Source organism: Arachis stenosperma, chromosome 9, assembly GCF_014773155.1.
Source record: "Arachis stenosperma cultivar V10309 chromosome 9, arast.V10309.gnm1.PFL2, whole genome shotgun sequence".
In the NCBI taxonomy this organism is placed as follows: domain Eukaryota; kingdom Viridiplantae; phylum Streptophyta; class Magnoliopsida; order Fabales; family Fabaceae; genus Arachis; species Arachis stenosperma.
Window position 1 is genome coordinate 80,438,784 of NC_080385.1, and position 10,352 is coordinate 80,449,135.

The following is a 10,352-nucleotide window of genomic DNA, read 5'->3' on the forward strand; positions in this document are numbered from 1 at the left end:
ATCCTGGACCTGGTTCATGGCCAGGAGAATCGACTGCAACAGCTCGAACACGAGGCTGAACGACAATGAAAAGTAGAACGGGAGTTGTGAAGAGAGGTGAGACGACGAAAGGAGCTAAAAGACAAGCTCCAGAAGCTGGAAGCCGATCTTCAGAACAGGAGTAATCGAACAGATCAGGAAGAAAGCCCCTTAGGTAGAGAAGACCCATTCACGGAAGAGATCATAAGGGCTAAAGTTTCCAGGAATTTCAAATCACCCGACATAGACCTCTATGACGGCACATCTGACCCAAGCCTTCACCTCAACAACTTCAAAAGCAGAATGTACCTGGCCGACGCCTCTGATGCCACCCGTTATAAAGCCTTCCCGACTTCTTTGACAAAGGCAACCATGAAGTGGTTTGATAACTTGCTACCTAGGTTAATAACCAGCTTTGACGACCTTCTCTATTCAAAAGAATAAAACCAAGCATGTCCCGAACTTGTTGGGAGTTAAGCAAGAAGTCGGCGAGACTCTTCGCGACTATATGGAAAGGTTCAACAAGGCCTGCCTGGAAATCCAAAATCTTTCCACTGAAACTGTGATCATGGGCCTAGTCAATGGACTCAAAGAGGGACCATTCTCCCAGTCAATATCCAAATGATACCCAATTTTTTTTAATGAAGTTCAATAAAGGGTAGAGAAATACATCAACATGGAGAAAAATTTCCGACCTAGGGAACCCTTTCCATGCATAAACCTGCCCTATTACCCCCCGGAAAAAGGAAAGAGAGCCCAAGAAGAAGGAGGAGCAAATTGTAGAGAATCTCTGAAAATACCATAACTACACTCCTCTAAGGGTTTTTCTGGTAGATTTTTATAGAGAGATATGCCAAACGGAGAAACTTCCACCTCCTCGTCCGATTAAGCACAAGAAAGCTGGAAGTCGGGCTGAATATTACGAGTATCATAAACTCTATGGACATTCCACTAATGAATGTTATGACTTAAAGAATGTCATAGAAAAGTTGGCTAGAGAAGGCTGGCTGAATATATACCTGGCCGATAGGTCAGATGACTCGAGAAACAGAAGACAGGATGAAAAAGGAGGACGACCAGAACGCCCTGTTCATGTAACACCCTAACTTTTAGTACCTCATGATCGTACTAAAAGCTCAGGGGTTACTTACCTTTAAACCTTGTTATTTTATACTATCTATATTTAATATTGAGCCTTTGCGAATACTAAACGAAACTTTAATTAAGAAAATGAATATTCATTATTTTAAACCACTTGATCACAAATATATATATATATATATATATATATATATATATATATATATATATATTCACGTAGCAATATATATACATAGACTTATTCAAGATCCTCAAATGCAAGTCCTACCCCTCTAAAAACTAAAACAGTAAATGACGAGGGGAAAATAAAATCTAAGAACTTAACTTGTAAACACAATCTTCTATACTTCTATAGCTCCGCACCTAATCTTTGCACCTTAGCTTAAAGGGGTGGAAATAGTGGATAAGAACTGGGAAGTTCTTAGTAGGATCGGGGTTAGAAGTTTAGTTCATTTTATATATACTTGGTCAATAATAATAGTCAACAAGGTTCATTCCAATTCAACAATTATATAACACAGATTCAAACAGCCACTTAGCAGAGCCACACCCACAATCACAAGAAACACACTCACAAACAAATATGCACAAACAAGTATGATACATGTCTATTCCTATTGCAAGTCATGAGCTTATGTGTCGGTTGCCTACCCACTCCCGACATTACCCGGGCACAAGTCCCAGATATGGCTTTCCAGATGCATATAATGTGCATATAAATCTTACGGCCAAGCCGCATACAGTGTAACTTTTAAATGTATTTCAATATACTTATGGTGCACGAAATTGTGATCTCTACTTTGCACAACTCAAACTATCCCCGGTAATGGCTCCAAAAACTTGGTGCTCAATACCATGGTCTAAACATAATTTCACAACTTCGCACAACTAACCAGCAAGTGCACTGGGTCGTCCAAGTAATAAACCTTACGCGAGTAAGGGTCGATCCCACGGAGATTGTTGGTATGAAGCAAGCTATGGTCATCTTGTAAATCTCAGTCAGGCAGATTCAAATGGTTATGAATGATATATGAATAAAGCATAAAATAAGGATAGAGATACTTATATAATTCATTGGTGAGAATTTCAGATAAGCGTATGGAGATGCTTGGTCCCTTCCGTCTCTCTGCTTTCTTCCAATCCTTCTTACTCCTTTCCATAGAAAACTGTATGTTGGGCATCACCGTTGTCAGTGGCTACAGTCCCGTCCTCTCAGTGAAAATGTTCAACGCGCTCTGTCACAACACGTGCTAATCATCTGTCGGTTCTCAATCAAGTTGGAATAGAATCCATTGATTCTTTTGCGTCTGTCACTAACGCCTAGCCTTCAGGAGTTTGAAGCTCGTCACAGTCATTCAATCATTGAATCCTAATAAGAATACCACAAACAAGGTTTAGACCTTCCGGATTCTCTTGAATGCCGCCATCAATTTTAGCTTATACCACGAAGATTCTGATTAAGGAATCCAAGAGATATCCACTCAATCTAAGGTAGAACGGAGGTGGTTGTCAGGCACACGTTCATAGGTGAGAATGATGATGAGTGTCACAGATCATCACATTCATCAAGTTGAGGAACAAGTGATATCTTAGAACAAGAACAAGCTGAATTGAATAGAAGAACAATAGTAATTGCATTAATACTCGAGGTACAGCAGAGCTCCACACCTTAATCTATGGTGTGTAGAAACTCCACCGTTGAAAATACATAAGAACAAGGTTCAGACATGGCCGTGAGGCTAGCCCCCATGATCTAAGAACTAGATGTCCAAAGATGATCCTAAGATCTGAAATGATCAAAAGATATAAAATACAATAGCAAAAGGTCCTATTTGTAGAGAACTAGTAGCCGAGGGTTTACAGAAATGAGTAAATGACATAAAAATCCACTTCCGGGCCCACTTGGTGTGTGCTTGGGCTGAGCATTGAAGCTTTCATGTGTAGAGACTTTTCTTGGAGTTAAACGCCAGCTTTTGTGCCAGTTTGGGCGTTTAACTCCCATTCTTGTGCCAGTTCCGGCGTTTAACGCCGGGCAGTTTTGAGCTGATTTGGAACGCCGGTTTGGGCCATCAAATCTTGGGCAAAGTATGGACTATTATACATTGCTGGAAAGCCCAGGATGTCTACTTTCCAACGCAATTGAGAGCGCACCAATTGGGCTTCTGTAGCTCCAGAAAATCCACTTCGAGTGCAGGGAGGTCAGAATCCAACAGCATCTGCAGTCCTTTTCAGCCTCTGAATCAGATTTTTGCTCAGGTCCCTCAATTTCAGCCAGAAAATACCTGAAATCGTAGAAAAACACACAAACTCATAGTAAAGTCTAGAAAAGTGAATTTTAACTAAAAACTAATAAAAATATAATAAAAACTAACTAAAACATACTAAAAACAATGCCAAAAAGTGTATAAATTATCCGCTCATCACAACACCAAACTTAAATTGTTGCTTGTCCCCAAGCAACTGAAAATCAAATAAGATAAAAAGAAGAGAATATGTAATGAAATCCAAAAAGATCTATGAATATCAGTATAAATTAGATGAGCGGGGCTTTTAGCTTTTTGCCTCTGAACAGTTTTGGCATCTCACTCTATCCTTTGAAATTCAGAATGATTGGCTTCTATGGGAAATCAGAATCCAGATAGTGTTATTGATTCTCCTAGATAAGTATGATGATTCTTAAACATAGCTACTTTATGAGTCTTGGCCGTGGCCCAAAGCACTCTGTCTTCCAGTATTACCACCGGATACATACATGCCACAGACACATAATTGGGTGAACTTTTTCAGATTGTGAATCAGCTTTGCTAGAGTCCCCAATTAGAGGTGTCTAGGGTTCTTAAGCACACTCTTTTTGCCTTGGATCACAACTTCATTAATTTTTTTTCTTTTTTTTTTTCGTTTTTTTTTCGTTTTTCTCTTTTTTTTGTATTCACTGCTTTTTCTTGCTTCAAGAATCATTTTTATGATTTTTCAGATCCTCAGTAACATGTCTCCTTTTTCATCATTCTTTCAAGAGCCAACATTCATGAACAACAAATTCAAAAGATATATGCACTGTTCAAGCATACATTCAGAAGTCAAAGTATTGCCACCACATCAAAATAATTAATCTGTTATAAAATTCAAAATTCATGCAATTCTTCTCTTTTTCAATTAAGAACATTTTTTTTATTCAAGAAAGGTGATGGATTCATAGGACATTCATAACTTTAAGGCATAGACACTAAGACATTAATGACCATAAGACACAAACATAGGTAAACATAAGCATAATTTTCGAAAAACAGAAAAATAAAGAACAAGGAGATTAAAGAACGGGTCCACCTTAGTGATGGCGGCTTGTTCTTCCTCTTGAAGATCTTATGGAGTGCTTGAGCTCCTCAATGTCTCTTCCTTGCCTTTGTTGCTCCTCTCTCATTATTCTTTGATCTTCTCTGATTTCATGGAGGAGGATGGAATGTTCTTGGTGCTCCACCCTTAGTTGTCCCATGTTGGAACTCAATTCTCCTAGGGAGGTGTTGATTTGCTCCCAATAGTTTTGTGGAGGAAGGTGCATCCCTTGAGGTATCTCAGGGATTTCATGATGAGTGGGATCTCTTGTTTGCTCCATCCTTTTCTTAGTGATGGGCTTGTCCTCATCAATGGGGATGTCTCCCTCTATGTCAATTCCAACTGAATAACAAAGGTGACAAATGAGATGAGGAAAGGCTAACCTTGCCAAGATAGAGGACTTGTCCGCCACCTTATAAAGTTCTTGGGCTATAACCTCATGAACTTCTACTTCCTCTCCAATCATGATGCTATGAATCATGATGGCCCGGTCTATAGTAACTTCAGACCGGTTGCTAGTGGGAATGATTGAGCGTTGAATAAACTCCAACCATCCCCTAGCCACGGGCTTGAGGTCATGCCTTCTCAGTTGAACCAGCTTCCTTCTTGAATCTCTCTTCCATTGATGCCGTTAAAACAAACTGGCCAATGCATTAGCAATTAATAAACAAAGCCAATGATGCATGCATTATTAAGTTTTCTTTGCCAAAGGCATAAAATCATGCAAAGTCAAAGCCAAGGCAACAGAGCGCTCATTATTAAAAGGAATGCTGCGCTACTTGCAACAACCGAGCGCTACACAAGGAGCAGGCATTCATTAAGCAAGGAAGTAGCACTCTCAAAGAGAGCGCCAAGTTAACCTTGTTAACTTTATCGGGCTCCTCATGAAAAGAAAGCAATGCACAATGCTAAGGAGAGTTAAAGCTAAGGTTTGAACTGGGGGACACAAGGAAGGAGCATTACAAGGCTTTGGCAAGAAAATTAGTCAAAATGCATCCACCAGGGCTCGAACCAGGCACACATGGAACAAAAAAAGAAGCGCCATTGAAAGCAACATGGATACTGCGCTCTTGTAATTCACCGAGCGCTGCTTGACACGGACCAAGAAGCTGGGACGCACCAAGAATTGGAGGGCCAAGGCAAGGGGAATGCTGCGCTCACCCAACCAACCGAGCATTGCCCTGGGAGGTGACCTTGGTTTATTTTCCAACTAACTTGAACCAAAGCCAACCAGATCCACTCTTCCTCAAATCCAAAGCAAGCAAAGCCCAATTGACATCACTCAAAAGCACAAGGATCAGTTAGATTAGGATTTTTATTTGAATTTGATTTTCATTTTCATTTTCTAAAAGGCCTATATAAGGCATCATTTTCATTTTAGAAAGAAGGTTGGCTCCATTAGGGAGCAGTAGGATTAGGAGTAGAGAGCTCTCCCTTTTAGTTTTTCCTTTTTGAATTTGAATTTTGGATTGGGAGTGAAGGAATTCTGTTTCATTCTTGATCTGAAACTTCTCTTTGTTCTTCTTCTGCATAATCTTAGTGAGTTGAGAATTGAATTTGAGTTTTCATTTACTGCTTCCATCTTTCCTCCTTCTGCAAATTGTTTTCTGCTGGATTAAGGAAGGAATTCAGATCTAGACTTGTTTTCTAGTCTCATTGAGCCTCTGAGTTCTTGAATTTCCTTTCTAGCTCTTGAAATTGAATTGAATTTACTTTCTGTTTTGTTCTTTAATGAAATTTTCCCTTTCTGTTTAGATTTGCTGCAACTCTCAATTTACTTTCCTGCACTTTTGTTCCTTTGCAATTTATGTTTGAGTTTGCTGTGAGCTTGATTAACATTTCCTGGAATTTAAATTTCCCTGCACCTCAATTTCCTTTTCTGTGATGCTGTTTACTTTCTTTGTCATTTAAGATTCCGTCCTTTGTTCTAAGCTTTGATTTACTGCCGCTTTAATTTCCAGCACCCAACCCCCTTTTACATTTCATGCAATTTACATTTCTTGTCATTGAAGATTCTATCAATTTACATTTCTTGCTCTTTAAGCTTCTGTCCACTTTACTTTCTGCAATTTACAATTCATTGCTCTTTACATTCTGTTGATCAACTTCACACAATTCACTCAATGTTAGCTTGACTAAACTAATCACCCACTAAAGTTGCTTGATCCATCAATCCCTGTGGGATCGACCTCACTCTAAGTGAGTTATTACTACTTGATGCGATTCGGTACACTTGCCAGTTAGAGTTGTGTGTTGGGAATTCGTTTTCCAAAAACACTATCAAGTTTTTGGCGCCGTTGCCAGGAATTGATTAGATCAACAATGATTAAGTGGGTGAGAAGTCTAGATTGGTGCACAAAATTGCAATCACACTTTTGCTGCGTCGTCCAAGTAATACCTTACGTGAGTAAGGGTCGATCCCACGGAGATTGTCGGCTTGAAGCAAGCTATGGTTATCTTGTAAATCTTAGTCAGGATATCAAAGATTATCAGGGTTGATTGTGAAAAGTAAAAGAACATGAAATAAGTACTTGTTTTGCAGTAATGGGGAACAGGTTGAGGTTTTGGAGATGCTCCATCTTCTGAATCTCTGCTTTCCTACTGTCTTCTTCATCAAACACGCAAGGCTCCTTCCATGGCAAGCTGTATGTAGGGTTTCACCGTTGTCAATGGCTACCTCCCATCCTCTCAGTGGAAATGTTCAATGCACTCTGTCACGGCACAGCTATCCATCTGTCGGTTCTCAATCAGGCCGGAATAGAATCCAATGATTCTTTTGCGTCTGTCACTAACGCCCCGCCCTCAGGAGTTTGAAGCTCGTCACAGTCATTCAATCATTGAATCCTACTCAGAATACCACAGACAAGGTTTAGACCTTCCGGATTCTCTTGAATGCCGCCATCAATTCTAGCTTATACCACGAAGATTCTGATTAAAGAATCCAAGAGATATCTACTCAATCTAAAGTAGAACGGAGGTGGTTGTCAGGCACGTGTTCATAGTTGAGAATATGATGAGTGTCACGGGTCATCACATTCATCCGGGTTAAGAACAAGTGATATCTTAGAACGGAAGCAAGCATGATTGAATAAGAAACAGTAGTAATTGCATTAATCCATCAAGACACAGCAGAGCTCCTCACCCCCAACCATGGGGTTTAGAGACTCATGCTGCAAGAAGTACACAAAGAAACGTGTAAAGTGTCATGAGGTAGAGATACAATGTCAAAAGATCCTATTAATAGTGAACTAGTAACCTAGGGTATACAGAAATGAGTAAATGACGTAAAAATCCACTTCTGGGTCCACTTAGTGCATGTTTGAGCGCCATTATTTTGTTAAAAAAAGATCTTTTTTCAATGAGAAAAGATCTTTTTTTATTTTTTAACGTGTTTGGCAAATTTCTAGTAGTAAAAGTAAAAGCACTAGTAAAATCAAAAAAAGATCTTTTTTGAGAAGCTATAATTTACAAAAAAAGATCTTTTTTCCTTAAAAAAAAGATGTTTTTCATATAATAAATAAACAAAAAAGTACTTTTATATTGTTATACCCAAACATAATTGATAGATAAAAAGACCTTTTTAGATGAGATATCCAAACATAAAATTACTTTTACTTCTCTATAAGATCTTTTAAAAAAAGATAACTCAAAAAAAGATCTTTTTTTTAAAAGCTCACCCAAACAAACTCTTAGTGTGTGCTTGGGCTGAGCATTGAAGCTTTCATGTGTAGAGACCTTTTCTGGAGTTAAACGCCAGCTTTCATGCCAGTTTGGGCGTTTAACTCCAATTTTTATGCCAGTTCCAGCGTTAAACGCTGGAAATTCTGAGGCTGATTTGCAACGCCGGTTTGGGCCATCGAATCTCGGGCAAAGTATGGACTATTATACATTGCTGGAAAGCCCAGGATGTCTACTTTCCAATGCCATTGAGAGCGCGCCAATCGGGCTTCTGTAGATCCAGAAAATCCACTTCGAGTGAAGGGAGGTCAGAATCCAACAGCATCTACAGTCCTTTTCAGTCTCTGAATCAGATTTTTGCTCAGGACCCTCAATTTCAGCCAGAAAATACCTGAAATCATAGAAAAACACACAAACTCATAGTAAAGTCCAGAAAAGTGAATTTTAGCTAAAAACTAATAAAAATATACTAAAAACTAACTAGATTATACTAAAAACATACTAAAAACAATGCCAAAAAGCGTATAAATTATCCGCTCATCACAACACCAAACTTAAATTGTTGCTTGTCCCCAAGCAACTGAAAATCAAAGTAGGATGAAAAGAAGAGAATATACTATAGACTCCAAAATATCGAGGAAACTTAGCTCCAATTAGATGAGCGGGACTAGTAGCTTTTTGCTTCCGAACAGTTTTGGCATCTCACTTTATCCTTTGAAGTTCAGAATGATTGGCATCTATAGGAACTCAGAACTCAGATAGTGTTATTGATTCTCCTAGTTGAGTATAATGATTCTTGAACATAACTAGTGTATGAGTCTTGGCTGTGGCCCAAAGCACTCTGTCTTCCAGTATTACCACCGGATACATATATGCCACAGACACATAATTGGGTGAACCTTTTCAGATTGTGACTCAGCTTTGCTAGAGTCCCCAATTAGAGGTGTCCAGGGTTCTTAAGCACACTCTTTTTGCCTTGGTTCACAACTTTATTTCTTTCTTTTTCTTTCTTTTTTTTTTCGAATACACTGCTTTTTCTTGCTTCAAGAATCAATCTGATGATTTTTTAGATCCTCAATAACAGTTCTCTTTTTCCCTCATTCTTTCAAGAGCCAACAATTTTAACATTCTCAAAACAACAAATTCAAAAAACATATGCACTGTTCAAGCATTCATTCAGAAAATAGAAAGTATTGTCACCACAACAAACTAATTCAACTAGTTTCAAGGATAAATTCGAAATCCTGTACTTCTTGTTCTTTTGTGATTAAAGCATTTTTCATTTAAGAGAGGTGATGGATTCATATGACATTCATAGCTTTAAGACATGAATTTTAAATTTTATTATTTATGAATTAAGAACAAGACTCAAAAATAGATATAAGATGGGACTAAAAATAGAAAACAAAAATTTAAATAGGCTCCTAATGATAGAGGTTTTTCACAGAGTTAGGACTCAACAACCTTGATTTTGAGAAGTGGATGCTCCCTCAAATTGAGGGGAGAACTTTTGGCGTTTCAGTTCTTGAAGTTCACGCCCCTGCTTCTCTTGTTCCTTCAGCAATTTGTAGAGCATGCAGTTCTGATTCTGCTGTTCTTCCTTAAGTTGCTCCATAGTCTCTTGCAACTTGGTGATAGATGCTTCTAGGCTGGCCCAGTAGCCAATTTCAGGAAATTCAGGGAGGAACTCCTGCGCCCTCCTTTTGATAGAGTTGTCTTGCATTTGTCCTTCCATTGACTTCTTGGTGATTGGATGTTCAATGGGTATGAATTCATCTACTCCCATCTTTACCCCAGCCTCTTTACAGAGCAAGGAGATCAAGCTTGGGTAAGCCAATTTGGCTTTAGTGAAATTCTTATTTGCAATTGTGTAGATCTCACAAGCAATCACATGATGAACCTCCACTTCTTTTCCAAGCATAATGCAATGAATCATCACTGCTCTCTTGATAGTGACCTCAGAACGGTTGCTAGTGGGCAGTATGGAACGCCCAATGAAGTCTAGCCAACCTCTTGCAATTGGTTTGAGGTCTCCCCTCTTGAGTTGGTTTGGAACACCCTTTGAATTGGTTATCCACTTAGTTCCAGGGAGGCATATGTCCTCTAGAACTTGATCCAACCCTTTATCTGCTTTCACCATTCTCCTATTAAAGGATTCAGGATCATCTTGCAGTTGAGGCAATTTGAAGATTTCTCTTATTTTGTCCAGATGGAAGTACATAACT